The 19772-nt window shown below is 39.3% G+C and overlaps 1 long non-coding RNA gene across 1 annotated transcript in view; it reads left to right on the top strand.

Annotated features, from left to right (window-relative positions):
- The first annotated feature begins 8225 nt into the window (after window positions 1–8225).
- Window positions 8226–19772, top strand: part of LOC116094002 — an 18000-nt gene continuing 6453 nt past the window's right edge. Inside the window, exons 1-2 of the long non-coding RNA XR_004119920.1 lie at window positions 8226–8329; window positions 15352–15448. This is a non-coding gene — a long non-coding RNA (uncharacterized LOC116094002). The remainder of the gene's footprint in view (window positions 8330–15351; window positions 15449–19772) is intronic.

Genomic DNA, 19772 nt, shown 5'->3' with positions numbered 1-19772 from the left:
AAATCGACCTTCCCTGAATGAGCTTAAAGTGTAGAAAAGGAGGAAAAATGTCAACATGCAGATACACACCAGGTTATTTACAGCTCTTTTTCATTGGATATATCTGATGCTGTAAACAACAAGTAGTTCCTTGGGTGCACTTAGTCAGGTCTTTTAGATTCTAAACACATGCTTGAATACTAAATTTAATTAATACACCACCACCAGTGACAATGGAATCTGGTAAGATGAACCAGTAGCCACACTTCCATTGAGATTCAAGTTTAATGAACTTGTTCTAGCTGGATACAAAATAACCTGACCTGCATTGGGAAGGTCAGGTATTTTGTAATATCTCATAGATATAGAGACCACAGCTGTAATTATAAAATAATACTGTAATTTTGCACCTACAAGGTTAATTTGTATTACAAAAATAAATTGAGACCTTGGATATCTCAACCTCATGTGATTTAATGTGCAATCACTGAACAGTATTTTTAGCTTGGTCTTCAGCCAGTCCTCAGGAGGTACTGAAGTGGGGTGTAGAATGCATGCTGATGTACTGCCTGGACAGCTGAGGTACCCTCCAGTGGGTTAGGACCATGAACGTGTTATAAAAGCAAAATGAAGGGACTACAATTTGTATATCACCACAACATTTGTGAAACTCCAGACACCTCCAAGAGATTAATCCTCACCTATCCTTTTGGGACATGTGCAGGTTTATTGCATTTTTACAGGTGGGATAAATAACTAGCTTTGGGTTGGTTGCAGAGTGGAGGAATAAAACAGAACTCTATTTCTTATGCAATAATTTAGCAACTGCCTATTCTAAGCAAGTCATTATATTCTCTCCTGTAAGAGTCCCAAGTTATTTCTTATTTTGAGATCTTATCTTTGGGGATGGGATCTTTCTTCCATGTTGTGCAATCTTGGTCTCACAGCAGGTACATACAGTTCTTGGTAGTTTTACAGTTTCTAATAATTTTGTTTTATAAGCACAGCTGACACTTAATGGCTTTCCATATTCCAGAGTGTTGATTCATGAGTATCTCTATGCATGGGTAAACTGAACACTCGCTTGTGCTTCTGTGCATCCATGTGCTTCTCTCTAACACATTTTCTCACTCAGAACAACAAAGGTACAGTTTTCTGACTTTTACAAATGAGACGTGTTGTAGAATCAGCAAAAACTAGTTTCAACTCCTCTGAGAAACTTGTTATGCAGACATAGTTTATGATGAGCATAAATAATAGCAATACTTTATTTTCTGAGGCATAATGCTAGAGCAAAAGCCATCTGGGCAGGCAAACATTTGTTAGTTGTGTGGAGCGTTCATCAAACTCAGCTTCTACTCAGAGATAATGGATACATAAATAGATTTTTTTTCTTTTACCTGAATGCACCCTAAGGTTTAGACGCAAATACATTTTTGAAAGTATTGGAAAAATAATAATAATTTGTTTCTAAATCTGTATAGCCTGCCAAATTTGCAGCCCATACAAATAGAAAATCACAATCTTTTGGAAAATTGAATCTGATGCTTTTTAATTTGTTCTCTCAAGTTAGAAAGCCCAGCCACAGATTCTCAGACTTTCTTTTACTGGTTTTCATTAAACTCAGGACATTTTGATTTAGAATAGAGTTTTAATATTCTTTGCTCTCAGGAAAAGAAAGCCGTCTGTCTCCCACCCCACGCCCAAGACAAAGTCATAAATCTAAACATAAGACTGAAATAGCATCAGTAATCCTTTGGAGATATTTGTAATGCCTTAGAAATGCTTATCAATAATACAGGCATTTATTAATTGTGTTAATGAGCTTCATATGCTATAAATAGTAGATTACTAAAAAGCAACAATGAAATGATTCAACAACTCTCAGGGTTTTTGAAGATTAGTCATGTGAAAGGGTTCTGATCATATTTTTGTTCAACATTGCTCCAGAAAGGAAAAAATGGACTTTTTACATGTAAGCTACAGAAGGCTAAGTCTCAAGTCAATATTGGATGGGACTTCTAGCATTGTAGAAACTATTCTCACCTGTGTAAGAAATAAAATAGAAATGACTCCTGAACTTTACAGAGGACACCAAGTCCCTGGATACTAGGGATATTTTACCTCAAACATTTTGACAGTAGATAGTTTTTTCCAGTTTAAATTCACACACACACACACAGAGACACACACACACACACACACAGACACACACACACTGTATATGGGTATGTCCAAGTGTATCTATGTTCATATTAATATAGGAGCCCATGGAGTTGGAAGAGCATGTTGGAGCCCATGGTACTGGAGGTACAGGTAGTTGTGAGCCACCATGTACATTCTGTGGGTTCTCTGCAAGGGCAGTACACACTCTAATCACCGACCCTCCTAACACCTCCATTTTTTGTGTTTGATTTTTATGTTTGTACCTAAAATGTCAGTCTTTTCAATTCTAAGCATGAACATATGCAAATAATATTCTTTTTATAATCTGTCTTTCCTAAGATCACAGTACATTTGTCAATATTCTTTGCTATTTTTACTATTATATATTCTCAGTCTGTATAAGCCAATCAGTGTTCTGATCATTTTAGACATCACATTTTTTTCCCAGCATTGGCAAAATCTATTTCTTAATCTATGAACTTTTGTGGCATCATTTTAATTATATTGCTCTGCTTAAAAGTATGGCATTCCCCAACAGGGCCTTATGTAACACAGGGTATCTTCAGACTCACTCTGTATTTGAGGATGACCTTGAACTTCTGATCTTCCTGCCTCCACCTCCCTACTGCTGGGTTTTTAGGTGTATGCCACCATGTCCAGTTTAAATCATGCTGGAGATCAAACTCAAACCCAGGGTCTTATATGTGTTAGGGATTCACTCTACCACCTGTTAGTGTAACCCTGCCTCATCCCTGCTGAAGTTGCTCACATCCTTTTCATTCTGGTACATGAAATATTTCTGTTTTCCCAATATTTTCTCTGACTGCTCTACACACCAGCCATTTGTTTTCTTCTACTCCCCTTGGCCTTACCATTTAAATTATTTATAGGTGTGAGTATAGGTAAACTCATTATCTCTTATGACATTCATCTTCCCATGACTTTTATTTTATTTTGAAATTTTCTTAATACCCACCATAAAATCTATATCAGAAATCTGCATTTTAAACTTAATTGTCTATTAGTTTGTTTATATGTGTGTATGAATGTTATACATACCAAACCTGCTGGGTAGTTTTAAGGTGATGACTATTCAGTTTTCAACAGAATCTGAAGCAACATATTCCCTGAGCATTTATGGAACATACATTAAATTACTATCAAGGAAAAGATCAGACAATACACATAGTGGCCACTGCATGGAGAAATGGACTGAAGGAGGAACCTGTGTCCATACTTGTTTGTCCTGATCGTCTCTGCAGCAAAGCTGCCTGTATTGGGGATAATAGAGTCAGGTTGACTTTAAAATGTCTTTTTCCTTGGTCCATGTTGATGAGCACTATGCCATGGGTTATTAGCCTGCCAAATATTTTGCGTTAGAAAGATATCTCACTTCACATACTTTACATTTTGCAGTGAGAGATTTAAGCTTTATTACATCTGAAAGACCATGAAGCGCATCATCACTTCGACTTTCGTATTTTACAGTATATTCTAGAAGAGGAGAGATTTCAGTGACTTTGACTCATCAGCTCATTTATTAGGGGATATGATGATGGAACCAGAACCCTGTTATCCCACGTGGCACTAATGAACTCCTTTTGTGAGCTCTCTCACCAGTGAGGGTTGACATCTGAATTGAAATGGATAAGGTCTCTTTCTCTCTAGCTTCCACTGCTGAGACTGAAGATTTGAGATCTAGTCCTTGCAAGTGACTGACATGCCCTTTGAAGAAGAAGCACGATTCCTTTGATAGTACCAGAATTTTTATTTCAGTCTCATATACATCTCAATTTTACTGAGTTTTACTGGATATTTTAGCATCTCTCTTCTAGAGTAAAGAGAGAAATAGAAGTAGCAAATATAGCTATGATTTACATAGAGAAGTTTTAATTTTTAATGTTTTAGCCTTAAAAAAATTCTATCACGGAAGTTTTCAGAAATGACTGTCTTCACAACACTAAACAATTAGCAATTAACAGCATAATATTAACAGTAACATTATAAATCATATAATTGAGAGTCTGCCATGGAAGCAGACATTAATAATTGTAGAAAAGGTTATTTAATTATAAATGAAACAAATTCTATCAGGGAAATGTAGAGTATACCAAGAGAGCTGTTAATGGAAAGAAATGGCAAATCTGAGAGGGGTGGAGGGAGACAAGGAGATCAGGGACAGAAGCTTTTCTGAAGATGTAACTTCCCAGCTGAATATCTGAAAGGCAGACAAGTGGATGGAACTAGAAAATACCATCCTGAATAAGGTAACTCAGTCTCAAAAGGACATGCATGGTATGTATATCACTAATAAGTGGATATTAGCCAAAAAAGTACAGAACACCCAGGATACAATCCTTAGAACTCAAGATTAATACACTGGAGGGCCCAAGTGAAGATGCTTCAATTCCATTTGGGAGGGAGAAGAAAACAATCACATGTTACAGAGGGAGGGACAGACATGGGTGGGAAAAGGTACATGGAGAAGAAAAGGGGAACTTGATCAGATATTAGGAGGGGGGCAGGATGAAGCCCTGAGGGCCCGCAGAAAGAATGGAAACATGCATCCTTGGGAGGTAGGAGGTTGCGGGACCCTCTAGAATATACCAGAGACCTGGGAGGTGAGAGATTCTTGGAAATCAAAGAGAGGGACCTTAGATGAAATACCTAACAGTGGGGTGAGGGAACTTGTAGAGTCCATTTCCAATAGAAAATCAAGTGGAGAGATGGGGCTTCCATCCCACAGTCAAAACTGACCCAGAGTTGTTTGTGTCTAAGAGAACTGCAGGCACAAAAATTGATGAGACTGAGGGAAAGGAGGTCCAATGATAGGCTCAAATTAGGATCCATCTCAAGGGGAGGCTCCAAGGCCTGACATTAATACTGATCCCATGATATGCTTACATATAGGAACTTGGCATGGCTGCCCTTGGAGAGGCCCAACAAGCAGCTGAAAGAGAGAGACACGTATACTTACACCCAAACAATGGACAGAAGCTGGTGACCCCTATGGTTGAACTATGGAAAGACTGGAAGAAGTTGTAGAGGAGCGTGACCCCATAGGAAGACCAGCAGTCTCAATAAACCTGGACTCCTGAGATCTCTCAGACATTGAGTCACCAACCAGGCAGCCTACAGTAGCTGGCACAAGGTTCCAGATACATATACACCAGAGAACTGCCTGGTCTGGCCTCAATGAGAGAACACACACCTAACCCTCTATTGACTTGAGGTCTCAGGGACTGGGGAGGCCTGGAAGGAGGGACTCGGGTGAGTAAGTTCTCTTGGAGATTGGGGGGAGGAGAAATGGGATGAGGACCTGTTAGAGGGTGGAATGGGAGTGAGATAATGACTGGACTTTAATAAAAGATTAAAGATAACTAAAAGAAGAAGAAGAAGAAGTAATAGGCGAGATAAGCTGAGGTTAGGTCTAGGCCGGGCTTTTGCTTACAGTGAATAGCATGTGTGGGGGCAGCAGAGTATGTAGCTCTTTGGAGAAATGAAACAAGGGTCAGTCATGAGCATAAGAGAAGGAGGAAGAGGAGACTGTGGAAACAATAAGCCTGAAAACCCTGGTCAGTAGAAATAAGGAATTAGAGCTTTATTCTAAAAATAGTGAGAGGAACTGCTCTTATGAGATTGTCACATGTAAAGATTGCTTTCCATGAAAGGAGGGTAGACTCTAGAAGGTTTAGCAATAGTTTCACAGGGATCATAGTGTTTAGGGCAGGACTGGGATAGAAGAGAGAGAGATAGAGACCCTGGGAGGTATTAAGGAGCCAGGACATGATGACCAATTTGAAACAGAAAGACCAGAACTGTCCTTCATGACGTAGACAAGTAGGTATATAATGCTGTCATTTTTTTAGAGGGAATTGGGAGATGGGATTCAGAATTTTGAGTTTAGGTGTAGGCAGGTTGAGTTTGAGATGCCTGAGGTGGACATGGAGGGACAGTATTCTAGCTGAGGATGTGATCTTAACAGGATGCAGAGATTGTGATACTGTGGTTGTTTTGTTTCTTTCTCTACAGAGAAAAATAGATCAAAATCAGCATGTCTTTGAAAGTCCTAGGGAGAAGAACACAAACAAAAGCTGCAAACCCCACCATATACAAAACCAGCTTCAGAAGCATCGATGAATATGGAATTCAGCAAGGTCATGTAAACACAAGCCATGTTAAGACACATCCCATAGCCAAATGTCTTAGTTCCTTTTCAATATTTCAGCACTTTCCTCAGGTTCCTTCTCAACACTGCTACTTCATCTCTTTCATTTCTTTCCATAACCTTTTATCTTTGCCTTTGCTGCTGTCCCCCACCTCATCTTCCACAAAGGAGCCTTTATTTCTATGTGTAAGTTCAGTTGGCTTATGCTTCCTGTCATTCAGAATGACACGTTGCAGCAAGATGAAGATCTCTTTGAGAAGTTACCTGCCTGGGATGATAGGGTGAGCAAAGAGAGGAAGGATATAAATAATAGACAAACATTTTCCTGTAAGTAACCATGTTGGTGGCATACTCATGAGAACACAAGTTGTTAAGAGTACGGTTCAGAAATTGAAAAATGAAGAGAAGAAGGCAAAGGCATTACATGAGCTGTGGTCTACTAACCAGTCAGGATACTTGAAAAACCCATGAACCAAGCATCAAAGGCTCATGAAGAATTCAATGATCAAACCATCAAATCCATTGAAGGCCTCTTTGCATATTTTAAAATGGGAGTACTTAAATTTGTTTCTAATATCTACTTCTAATACTTTCTGCCCGTGGCAGATTGTCAGTCCCCAACCTTGCAGCATTTTTTGCAGTGACCATTTTTTTGTTGTTGTTTAGACAAACCAACACAGCTTTTTACTGTTTCATTTTTCACTTGTGCAGTGTGGAGGATGGTCATCTGAATAGATGAGCCTTGCTCTGTGTGTGGAGGGATGCTGAGATGAGGGGAGGTAGTTAGATTTTAAGTGTTAAACTCGGAGGTGGTCCCACAACAACACTAAATTGCTCAATAGACAACTAGGTAAAGTAGTTGGGTCTTCAATAGATGACAGAAGTGTCCAGTTGGTTGAGAAATGATTGTTTCTAAAGAGAAATAAACATTTTAAATGACAAGGCAAAGTAAATTTGGCATAACTGTTTCAAATAGTTTAATGCTTCAGAAAAGGGGAAGATGGGTAATTAAATGACTTGAATTGGAAGGAATGTTTATCACACTACCTTTGTATTTTCTTTTAAGTGACACATTCAGAATTTCCTTGAGTCTATCCTGGTTCCCTAACAATTTTTCTACATATTGCCTTCAGTTATACAAGAGGAAAACACTAATGGGTGGTTACATCCTTTATCTTGATATGTCTTCACTAACACAGTAGATTGTCTGGCCTTCCTCTTTGTTTCCATATCTTAGCAATGAGCTTTAGCAGTTTCAACAGAAAAAACCTCAAATGAGCTGAAATGCTGACTGAGACACAGGAGTGGGCAGGAGGGAATATGCCTAGTTTTTCATGAGTTTTTTTTTTTTTTTTTGTATACATTATGACTTCTATACTCAGCTGGAAAAGAAAACTGAAAACAATACATTCTTTCCTCTAAACAGTAATCCTACCTCAGCATATTGCTCCACCAGTGGGCTTTGTAGAATGGCTGAACACTTAAATTTCTTCCTGCGGGACACTTGCTAAGGCTTCCCCTAAGCTCACCATGGGGTCTTGCTTGGAAGTCATGATCAGATTAGAAATTTGTGGGTTATTTGAGCAAGGCCAATCAGGGTTCCTTTTCTTATGCTCTCTTGGGCTTCCTTAAAACTCTGAACTAAGCATTCCTCAGATAGGGCCACAGCAAGCAGTGAGCCATTCCTCTGCTTGGGAAAGGCAGAGCCGAAGAGCAAGAGGAATGTAAGAGGGCTCACTGTAGGCTGCCCTTCTCATGGATGCTTTAGGCTCCTGCCCAGAGAGAAGAGGCGCTGTAAATCAAACTTCTCTCTCCGATAAAATTATGACAGTTTGCCTCTTGATGCACATCCTGCTTTATCACGATAAAGAAACACGTAGCTTAGATGTGGAAGTGGCACGTGACTCATCAGGCGTTTTGCAGTTGATCAACTCCACCAGAAGGATAGGCAGCGCCATTGAGCTGTGGCTGTTTAAAGGCTGTGAAATGTGGCCGGTGGCTACGAGGCAGCTGATGGTAAATCAGCTTTCATTTCCCCTCTGGGTGCACAAAATCAACCTTGTCGTTATCAGGAAGAGAAATGAAATCTCTAAATATTTCTCAATGTTTTGTCATCTCTTCCTGTCGAGGTGATTTAACATAAAATTTCCTCAAAGTAGGAAGTGCGGGTATTATTTCATTTCATCTCAAAGATAAACTTCATAGTTTTCTTCTATAAATTACGTGAAAAGCCTGCAATTTGCAGTTGGGGAGGTAGCTTAAGATCAATGGTGTTTTAAAGTAAAATATTATTAGTAAAAATGTGCTTTGTGTTTTGTCCCCTGCCAGTACCTTGGCAGTCTCTGAAAACAATGATATCCTGGCATTTGTAGAAACAGCAGAAGGGCTAAGAGAAGTTGCTTATGAATGCTTTAAGTTAACTTGGTTGCCAAGGGATTTGTTTACTGGCCTTTTGACTATATATATCTTGTATGACCTGCATTTACCTATTTTCATGCTTTAAACCCCTCTCTGCTTTTTATCTTTTCTTCCATTCTCTTTAGTTGATAATAAGGCTCTGCAGGCAGTTGTAAAATTTCTATCACCTCTAAGATCTAAAATACTATTTCAAAGAAACAAAATCCCTTTTATTCTTTTTTTATTATTCAGGTATGAATAATGTATGATCACTGTAGAGAACAGGGCAACATCAACAACCATATCAGATGAGCCCGTTGCTCAGATGGAGCCAGCGCTGAGGTCCCTGTAGGTGTCTCTGTGGACTTGATACATGATCATATTTTATTTAATTTTGGATCATTCATTTTCCATGGCCGAGTATTAAAGAATGTGGTCTGGCAGATTTCTGTTCCTTGGTCTCAGGGGCCAAGGTGAATACTCAAATGAGTTTATGTGAAAGTTCCATTCAGTGTTTGATTACAGAAAGCATTTCTATTTCTCTCCCATTCCACTAATCACAGAAGAGGGCAGACTGCCAAGTCCCATAAAGAGTGCTTGGGTTACATATCTGAAATATTTGTTGCTATTATTACTAATCACTTGAAAATGCCATATCTGTTTTTTAATATCTCACTGTGTCCAGGATCATGGAAGGCAATATTCATCCCATTTTTTGAGCAGCTGTCTGCTTGGACTAAATGGTAACCAGCAAAAGGTTCAGGTCCTATTTGGTGTGGGAGTTGGTTGGAACAGATAGTCCTTCAATAAATAGTTCACAACCTAAGACAATACCCCGATCAAGGACTCAATACATTGAGAACAACATAGCAAAGTCTAAAGAAAAGCAAAACTATTAATGTTTTATTTCTGCCCCATATTTCTCTACATCACATACAAATCTATTTGGAAGTAGATATTGACGCCCACATGGAAAGTTGGAGTTCATGTTGACTAGGAATTTTGAGAATATCATAAAAAAGTCTTTCCCCCCTGTAATTATAAGCTAGGAAGTTGTGTACTATTATTGTGCCTGTATTATAGACTCAGGAACAATAGATGTATTGTTCAATAACATCTACCATGTGCCAGACATTGTGCATAACTACTGAGATATGATATACAGAAGTTCAAACACAAAATCTTGGCCCTTTTATAACTTATATCCTAGTAATAGAGATGGAAAATAATAAGGTTAACAAGTGATATTCAGTAAATGAAAGTTAAAAAAAACAGAGAAGAGAGATAGGGAGCAATCTTGTACAATATTTGTTTTAATTTCTAGATATCTATCCTCCTCTCTCCAAAAAAACCAACCTGTGCTACTTTGATGATTTTTGTCTAAAAATATTGTCAGAGATGAGTTTATAGGAAAGGATAATTTCTAAAGTTCATTATAGTTTCTTTCAAATAAAGAGTGAAGAAATGTCATAGAAAATGAACTGGAATCTTGTTGGATCTAAGGTGGTTAAACCTCAGTTTTCAAACAAATACGAGCACTGCTATTTGGCTCCTGTTGAAAGACAAGAGCTGGATTTAGTCAGCCTTGGACGCTTGTTTACTTCTTCCACTGTGTCAACAACCTCATGTAGAACTCAAAACACCCTGGACCAGTGGATGCTGAGATGTATTTATTTTGTCAAAATGTCAGCATGAATTATTCTCATCTTGTGACTGTGGATCTTGACCTTTGAACTCTGTCCTAGTTTCTCCCTACCACAACCATTCCTCAATTTTTCTCTACTATATTAGGCAGAGTTGTAAGAAGTTTCCTTCTAGAGAATTGGTGTCTTGTGATGTGTGGATATTGAAGCACAAAACCAATTATTCTTCATCTACATTGTATAGTATAATTTTTATATTACATTTTATAGTATAAGAAAAAGAATTATATAAATATTAGTGTATTATCAGTATGATGGCTCAATAGGTAAAAGTGCTTGTAATCAAGGCTGAGGATCTAAAGTTGGTTCCCAGAGCTCATATAGTAGAAGGAGAGAGCTGACTCCTTTAAGTTGTCCTCTGACCTGCACACACACACACACACACACACACACACACACACACACACACGCACACATGCAGGACTCCACCTCCCATACAATACAAATGAATAAAAGCAAGAAATAACAAGAATTGCAAAGAAATATTAAAGTGAAGAAAGAATAATACAAAAGCAGAAGATGGTCTTGTCTGAAGTAGTTTATCTTTAAGTAAATCAATTACAATTCAACTGGAGAAACAAGACCAGTGAGATGCTACATGTTTGATAAATAGGTGATAGATAGAGGGACAATAGATAAACATATGACAGATGCTAGACAGGCAGAAGTTAAATGGATGAAAAGTATTAAAGTAGATAGGTAGTTAGGTGAGTGGATGGATGAGAAGTAGCTACATGGGGATGAGAAGTGAGAAAGGGTAGGAAAGAAGAAGAGATGGAGGAAGACCAAGGCTTGGCTTCCACAAGGTGAGACCTGGTTGAGCGAGTCCATGAGGAGTGATAGGAGAGAGAGACTCGCCAGCCAGATCAAGCATTTTCACGTGAGTGGAAGCTATCCACAGGGAGAATTTCCTCTTGTTGCCTGAAACTCAGCTTGGCTCTTCAGTTCTTCCTGCCACTCAGATCATGCCTACTAGATTATGAGAGATAAACTACTTAATCTGAACACCATCTGAGATTGTGTTTGACTGAGTAACTTGGGACTTCCGTCCAGCTTGGTCTACATTGACACACCCAGAACCAAGCAGAATCAGAAAGTTCACATGGTGGATTTGAGTTTCGAGAATCCTTATTGGAACATGTACAGCAAACCCTGAACTCTCCTCTTAAAGCTTTGAGCTTAAATCATACCTTTTGTGTTATGATGTGTTGTGTGCTTGTGTGTTTTCAGCTGCTTACTTGTCCCAAATTCGCTCTCAAATGTCATGGCAAATCAAGGTCTTGCCTTCCGAACTGATTTTACATTAAAAAACAAGCAAAATGAAAAGGATTACCTTCTAGTCCCATGCAATATTTAGAACGTTTAGGCCCACAGAGAGAGCTGCTTTCCTTTCTCATGTGAACAAACTTCATTAAGAACTTTACTGTAGGCCAGAGAAAATGAATGTCCCTGGCAAGCCAAAAAATGCAAAATAAAACAAAACAAGAAATGAATTTCAGTGTGCCATGCCAGCCACCTGGGCCTGTGAACCAAACTGGGAGTAAAGACAGATTAAGAAAGACAGACACTAGTAATCTAAAGCTGGGATCCAGTGGACTTGGATGGAAATGCACCAACATTAGTCCAGACACTCAGTCCACTTACTATATTCTGCAGAGGAGGCAACAGGTTAGATAATCTTGACAGGTGTCTCTGGAGTGGGGCAGACTCAGAAAAGCATTTCCTGGGTCAGGAACTTCGGTTGATACTTTTTGCATGTACTGCTGTCAGGTAATGGTCAGCTGTCCATCAACATCTGTATTCAGAGAAGCTCTTGCCATTCCCTTGAGGCTCATGCATTTGTCATCTTTGACATGGTCATGATGTTGGAAACAATACACATCCACTTAATGTTTCATCTGATTTCCACACCAGTTTGTCCATTACTTTTACAAGTGGTGTGTGTGTGTGTGTGTAGATAGGTGCTGTATTCAGTCCTAGAAGATATGATCTGTCAAAACTAGTCCATAGAGTTCTTTGGGTATTATTGGGTCAGGAGTTGTCATGTGACCCAGCTTTAGCCAGGACAATACTAAATATCCCTATAAAATAGAAACTTAGTAAAAGAAATCACTTTTACTTCAGTTTGGCTTCGTGCTTGGGAAGCCTAAGCTTATTCTGAAGACTGGAAGCTGTGCAGTCCACGTGAGATGGGAAGAAAGCACTGTAAACCCAGTGTTGAATGTGGAGAGTCTTGATGATGCCCTTTAGCCTCAGAGTTAGCACGCCAGCCATATTTAACATGCAGACTTCAAGAGTATGAGCCATGTTGTAGTGGCAAAGACTAAAAAAGTGCTCAAGCAAAACCAACCAAAACTAAAATAAAAACCCAGAAAGGTAAAAAAAAAATGATAAAGGGGATGTCTAGGGGACACGAGACCCCAATAAAAGACCCATGAATGACCAATATTGGAACAACAAAATAGCAGAATAAACCACGCTCCCATTAGATTGTGCAGCTATTGCTCCATAATTACCTACAAAGTAAAAGAAAAGGAGTCAGGAAACAAACTGGAAATTCCTACCGAGGGAGTTTAACCACTCACTGTCCTTAAAGCCAAGACCTGATCTGAGCTGTCCTGTAATGATTGATTTGGTCATTTAAAAAAAAACACTTTAAAATAACTTAAAAATAACATTGTGATAGAAAATAGAAAAATACAGACAATAGCAAACAATCACAGATAAAAATTATGAGTTATTTATTTGCTAATAATCAACATATCACTAGTAAAATCAGATTTTATTTGTATCCTAGTAAGATATTCTAAAAAGCCAGTGAGTCCTAACAAATGGTACTAGAGTCTGCTCTAGATCAAGAGCTCCAGCATCTCTGAGTCAGAGCCCACAGCTTTATCTTTCTGCTTCTCCCTCCTTCCCTCTAAGCATCAAGCATAAATAGCTCATTACTGAGTTTTGAACTTTAGCCCTTGCCTTTTGACCTTAATCTGGATGAGGAGCATTCTCCTGCCTCATGTTAATGTAGTGTCTCCTCCACTCTCTCCCATCATTCTTTCCTCAGCTGTAATGCAGCCATATTAACCAATTTTGATGTGATAGTAGTATTTATGATGTTTAAGTGTTGTACTGGCTGATTTTGACACAGACTGGAGTTATCACAGAGAAAGAAGCTTCAGTTGTAGAAGTGCCTCTATGAGATGGACCTGTGGGGCATTTTCTCAATTAGTGATCAAGGGGGGAGGGCCCCTCGTGGGTGGTACCTACCATCCCTGGGCTGGTAGTCTTGGGTTCTATAAGAGAGCAGGCTGAGCAAGCCAGGGGAAGCAAGCCAGTAAGGAACATCCCTCCATGGCCTCTGTGTCAGCTCCTGCTTCCTGACCTGCTTGAGTTCCAGTCCTGACTTCCTTTTGTGATCAACTGCAATGTGGAAGGAAGCTGAATAAACCCTTTCCCCCCCAACTTGCTTCTTGGTCATGATGTTTGTGCAGGAATAGAAACCCTAAGACAAGTGTGATACATGGCTAAGCCACCTAGGTCATTAGACCCACCACATTTGCCTTCTTGTACTCCATGGCTACGATAACTGCCTCCTTTGTTTACTTGTTCCTGTGGCCTTCTCAGTGTGGTTAGGTACTTTATACTCTTCCAACTCAAAACAGGCCCTGCCTAAGCCTACGCTCAGAATATACACGGTTACGTATATGTCATGCTAGCTTTGAAATGTGAACTTCTTTTTGTTTGAATTACCTCTACTTTTTATTTAATTTTTTTCTTTATTATTTATCTAGATTTCTTGAAATATGTTGTACTATCAATAGCCTATTATGTCACCTGGAGTATAATATTTTTAAAAGGTTAATATGTATATACTATTGCTTAAATCAATGCATAACATACAAGTGAAGTTGGAGATAAATTTTCCTTAGAATTTTGAAGAGTGGTTAAGTCTCTCAATGATGCAAATGCTTGTAGTGTTTGTAATTAGCACACTTGTTATATCTGGGAGATTTTCGCATTTTAAAAATTCCATGTTAGTCTTAAGTTTCACTATTGTGTAATGTGAGAAGTTCTTTATTGTTTTTCATGTAGTGTGAGACGTTCTTTATTGTTTTTCATGTATTTGTTTTTGTTTTTTTGCTTTATTCTATAGCTGTTGTTTTGCCAGTTTTAATTTTTTGTTTTTGTTTTTTCTATTCAGGGTTTCTCTGTATAGCCCTGGCTGTCCTGGAACTCACTCTGTAGTCAAGGCTGGCCTCAAACTCAGAAATCCACCTGCCTCTGCCTCCCAAGTGCTGGAATTAAAGGTGTGCACCACCACTGCTCGGCTTGCCAATTTTAATTTCTAATATTTCCATTCAATACAAATATTTTATACCCTTAATATGGTTATATTGTTTATTTTCTGAAGATTTTTAAAGGTGAAATTATTTCTAATTAAAGGTAAAATCATTTCATGGATATACACTTATTTTTTTCTGTGGCTATTAATGCTCTGGGCATGCTCTTTCCCAGAGTTCATTCTCCCACTGGTTTTATTTATTTATTTATTTGTGTGTCTTCATTCAGTCCAATTTATACTTCTGCACACTCAGGTGGGGTACTCTGAAGGTGAAAAGATGGACTTTCTACAGTCTTCCCCGGAACCTCCAAGTGTCACATGTAGAGATCTTTGGTTTTTTAATAGCTCAGAGGAAAACCCCCACAGAGTTGGCCTTCTGATAGGTTTGAATCTTGAGTGTCCTCACAGCTCCATTCTTGGTCTCCAACCTTGGTTACCATCTTTGGCCCCTATCTTTGGTCCCTATGCTAGAGCACTATCAGGAAGTGACAGAACATTTGAGAGGTGAGGCCTTCAGGAAATCAGGCTATTAACTGGGGACACTCTCTTAGAGGGGATAGTAAACTTAAGGACCCTGTCTTATTTTCTTTTCTTCCTAGCTATTTATCCTGGCATGATGTGCTGTGATAATTCAGACTCAAAGCAACAGTGACAAGAGACCCCAGAATGGAATTTTGACAGTACCCTGAAGAAATGGTATATATCTGTAATCCTTCCCTTGGGAAAGGTAGACAGGAGGCAGCATAGGATTCTGTCTCAATAAACACGAACCGAGAGACAATCTGAAAACCAAAGCTTAGGAGCTGGGGAAATGGCTTAGGATTTGACAGGCCTGCCACACAAGAATGAGAACCCAGGTTTGGATCTCCAGAGCCTATGCTAAAAGCATAGACAATGCCGAAGGCACATTTATAGCCAAGTGCTGGGGAAGGGGAGTGGTGAGGTAGGTGAGAGAGAGTGGATCCCTGATGTTAACTAACCAACCAACGCAATAGGCTCTGAGTATAGTGAGACTCTCAACAATAGCGACAACAAGCTAACATGAACGTGGGAGTGGTTGCAGGGGACACTGGGCATGGAACTCTGATCTTTACACAAATGTAAATACTTCGAAACATACGTCTGCAGGCAGGCACACACCTATAGTAACATATGTCTCTCCTTCCCTTTTCCTCCCCCAGAATAAAATCAAGCAAAATCACAAAACAAAAGCAAAGGCAACAATAAATCTTTCTTTCTTTGATCTTGATTAGCGTGGACATTTTGTCACAGAAGGACAAAGCTCACTAACTCAAGCACAGGCCCACTGCGGAACTGGGGTCTTTTTCTCCTGTCTCAGACTTCAGGGTAGGCACCATGTGTGAGCCTTAGTGTGTAAGTCCTCACAGAGATTAGAACTCACTTTTCCAGAGAGCAGGGCCCCTTCCTGTTGAGGTAGAGAATAACAAGCATTAAAATTGGTGCTAGAAAAGGCTCATTACATAGATCCATGATGTCTTCTACAAACTCCCAAGGGCTAGAGAAATGGAATTAAGTTTTAGATATTTAAATATAATAAAGTATGTAATTGATCTATCAGCTAATGGTACCTGTAGTACTTTCCATAATTAAATACATTGAATTTTTCCTGCTTGGAACATGAGTAGTCTCACTAAGAGAAGTTTAATAACAATTAAAATTAACTTATATACTTTAGATCATGTTTTGATAACAAATACGTTTGGAGAAAGTACAATTTTGCCACAAAAATATGTCTAAAACAATTTTATTTGTCAGAAATTTTGCATTTGGAGGTGTTAGGAGGGGGATGGAAGAATGTGGGAAGGGGTGACTGGGAGGGGGGGTCAGTGAGCAGGTTGTAAAGTGATTAGTTAAAAAATAAAATTAGAAATAGAAAAGGATTATTAAATATTAAAGGGTCACTTAGTTCTTTGAAAATAACAATGGCTCCGTTCCCTAGCTTTTCTTAAATGTTTTAGTATGAAATTATGCACAGACTTTAAATAGTTGCGTGTGTGTGTGTGTGTGTGTGTGTGTGTATGTGCGTGTGTGTGTGTGTGTGTGTGTGTGTGTGTGTGTGTGTGTGTGTGTGTGTGCGTGTGTGTGTGTGTGTGTGTGTGTGTGTGATGGGAGCTAAAGGCATTTGACTCTCTGGAACTTGAATCATAAGCAGCTGTGAGCTTCCTGATGTGCATGCTGGGAACTGAGCCCCTGTATTCTGGAAGAGCAGTTGGCACTCCTATCTACTGTCCAGCCCTATCTGGCTTCATTTATTGGCTTCTCATTTTGTGAGTTCTGGGTTGTGTTTTTTGCTGTGTTAAGTCCATCAGCTTGTCCTTCATGTATTTCTTTCTCTTATACCTTCTTCCATAATGTGTGATTTGTATTGTTCCTTAGCTGTCTTAGGGGAGTTTTAAGAATATGCAGTGATTATTGGATGTTTACAATCTGATTTTTTTATCATGAAAGAAAACAAAGTTTTATATATATCTGAACATATATTTTGAGTGGAAAATTATTTCTAGGTTGTGATGGACCAGCCAAACTCCATTTTAAGATTAAAAACCATCCTTTTACAAAATAAGTTAACTCCTGTTTTCTGTAATATTTGGGTTTGATCAGGTCCTGATTCATTTTCTGGAACTTGACATGTTCCATACCCTATAACCTGACCTCTACCATGATAAGAAGTTCATGCAAATAAGTTTGAAATCTTATTTTTATTAATCATATTATTCATTTACATTTCAAATTATATCCCATTTCCCAGTTACCCATCCACAAATGCCCAATCCCATCCCTCCTCTCCCCTTTTCCTCTGTGAGGGTGCTCCTCCACCCATTCACCTACTCTCACCTCCGCTTTCTAGCATTTCCCTGTGCTGGGGCATCAAGACTCCACAGGACCCAGGACCTCCCCTCCCATTGATGCCAGATAAGGCCATCCTCTGCTACATATGTATCTGGAGCCATGGCTCCCTCCACATATACTCTTTGGTTGGTGGTTTAGTCCCTGGGAGCTCTGGGTGGTCCAGTTAGTTGAATTGTTCTTATGGGGTTGCAATCTCCTTCAGCACATTCAGTCTTTCCTCTAGCTCTTCCATTGGGGTCCCCAGACTCAGTCCGATGGTAGGCTGTGAGTATCCGCATCTGTATTAGTCAGATGCTTGTAGAACTTCTCAGGGCACAGACATTCCAGGCTCCTGTCAGCAAGCCCTTCTTAGCATCAGCAATAGTATGGGGGTTTGGTGTCTGCAGATGTGATGGATTTGTAGGTGGGGTGGTCCCTGGATGGCCCTTACTCAGTCTCTATTACATTTTTTGTCCCCGTCTTTCTTTTGGACAGGAACAATTCTGGGTTAAAATTTTTGAACTGCATGCGTGGCCGGCCCCATCCCTCAAATGGGGGCCATGCTTATCTACTAGAGACTTATGTGGTCTCTACAGGTTGTCTCTCCCCTTTGTTGGGTATTCCAGGTAGTCATTACCAGTGAGTCCTGGGAGTCTCTTGTTTCCCTGGAGTCTGAAGCTTTCTAGTGGCTACCACCAGTTCCCCATTCCCCACTGCTACATGTTTCTATTCAATTGCCTGACTCTCTGTACTTTTCTCCTGCCCCATCCAATACCTATCCCTCCCTCTACCTTCTGTGATTATTTTGTTCCCTATTCTATGTAGGATTGAAGCATCTACACTTTGGTATTCTTTCTTAAGCTCCATATGGTTGTGGGTTGGATTGTGGGTATTCTGAGCTTTTGGGCTAATATCCACTTATCTGTGAGTACACACCAAGTGTGTTCTTTTGTGTCTGGGTTAACTCGCTCAGGATGATGTTTTCTAGTTCCACCCTTTTGCCTGCGAATTTTATGAAGTTATTGTTTTTAATAGCTGAGTAATACCCCATTGTGTAGATGTACCACATTTTCTGTATCCATTCGTCTGTTGATGGACATCTGGAATGTTTCCAGCTTCTAGCTATTATAAATAAGGCTGCTATGGACATAGTGGAACATGTGTTCTTGTTATATGTTGGAGCATCTTTGGGTGTATTCCCAGTAGTGGTATAGCTGGGTCTTCAAGTAGAACTATTTCCAGTTTTCTGAGGAAATGCCAGATTGATTTCCAAAGTGGTTTTATCAGCTTGCAGTCCCACCAGTAGTGGAAGAGTGTTTGTCTTTCTCCACATAGTTACCAGCATCTGCTGTCACCTGAGTTTTTGATCTTAGCCATTCTGATTGGTGTGAGGTAGAATCTCAGGGTCATTTTTATTTGCATTTCCCTGATGACTAAGGATGTTGAACATTTCTTCAAGTGCTTCTCAGCCATTCGAGATTCCTCAGTTGAGAATTCTGTTTAGCTTTGTACCCCCTTTTTAATAGGGATATTTGGTTCTCTGAAGTCTAACTTCTTCAGTTCTTTGTATATTTTGGTTATTATTTGTATACTATTGTATGTATGACTGGTAAAGATCATTTCCCAATCTGTAGGTTGCTATTTTGTCCTATTGACAGTGTCCTTTGCCTTACAGAAGCTTTTCAGTTTTATGAGATCCCATTTGTCTATAGTTGATCTTAGAGTTTGAGCCATTGGTGTTCTGTTTCCCCTGTGCTGATGTGTTTTAGAATCTTTCCCCCTTTCCCTTCAATTTAATTCAGTGTATCTGGTTTTATGTGGCGTTCCTTGATCCACTTGGAGTTGAGTTTTTTACAAGGAGATAAGAATGGATCAATTTGCTTTCTTCTATATGCTGACTGCCAGTTGAACCAGCACCATTTGTTGAAAAATGCTGTCTTTTATTCACTGGATGGTTTTGGCTTCTACGTCAAAGATCCAGTAACCATTAGTGTATGGGTTTATTCCCAGGTCTTCAATTCTATAATTCTATTCCAGTGATCTACCTGTCTGTCTCTGTACCAATATCATGTGGATTTTTTTTATCACTATTGTTCTATAGTACAACTTGAGGTCAGGGATCGTGATTTCCCCATAAGTTCTGTTATTGTTGAGAATGGTTTTCACTATC

This window comes from Mastomys coucha, unplaced genomic scaffold (assembly GCF_008632895.1).
Source record: "Mastomys coucha isolate ucsf_1 unplaced genomic scaffold, UCSF_Mcou_1 pScaffold16, whole genome shotgun sequence".
NCBI lineage: Eukaryota > Metazoa > Chordata > Mammalia > Rodentia > Muridae > Mastomys > Mastomys coucha.
The sequence above is the reverse complement of the archived record's forward strand: the minus strand, read 5'-3'. Positions and strand labels throughout refer to the sequence as shown.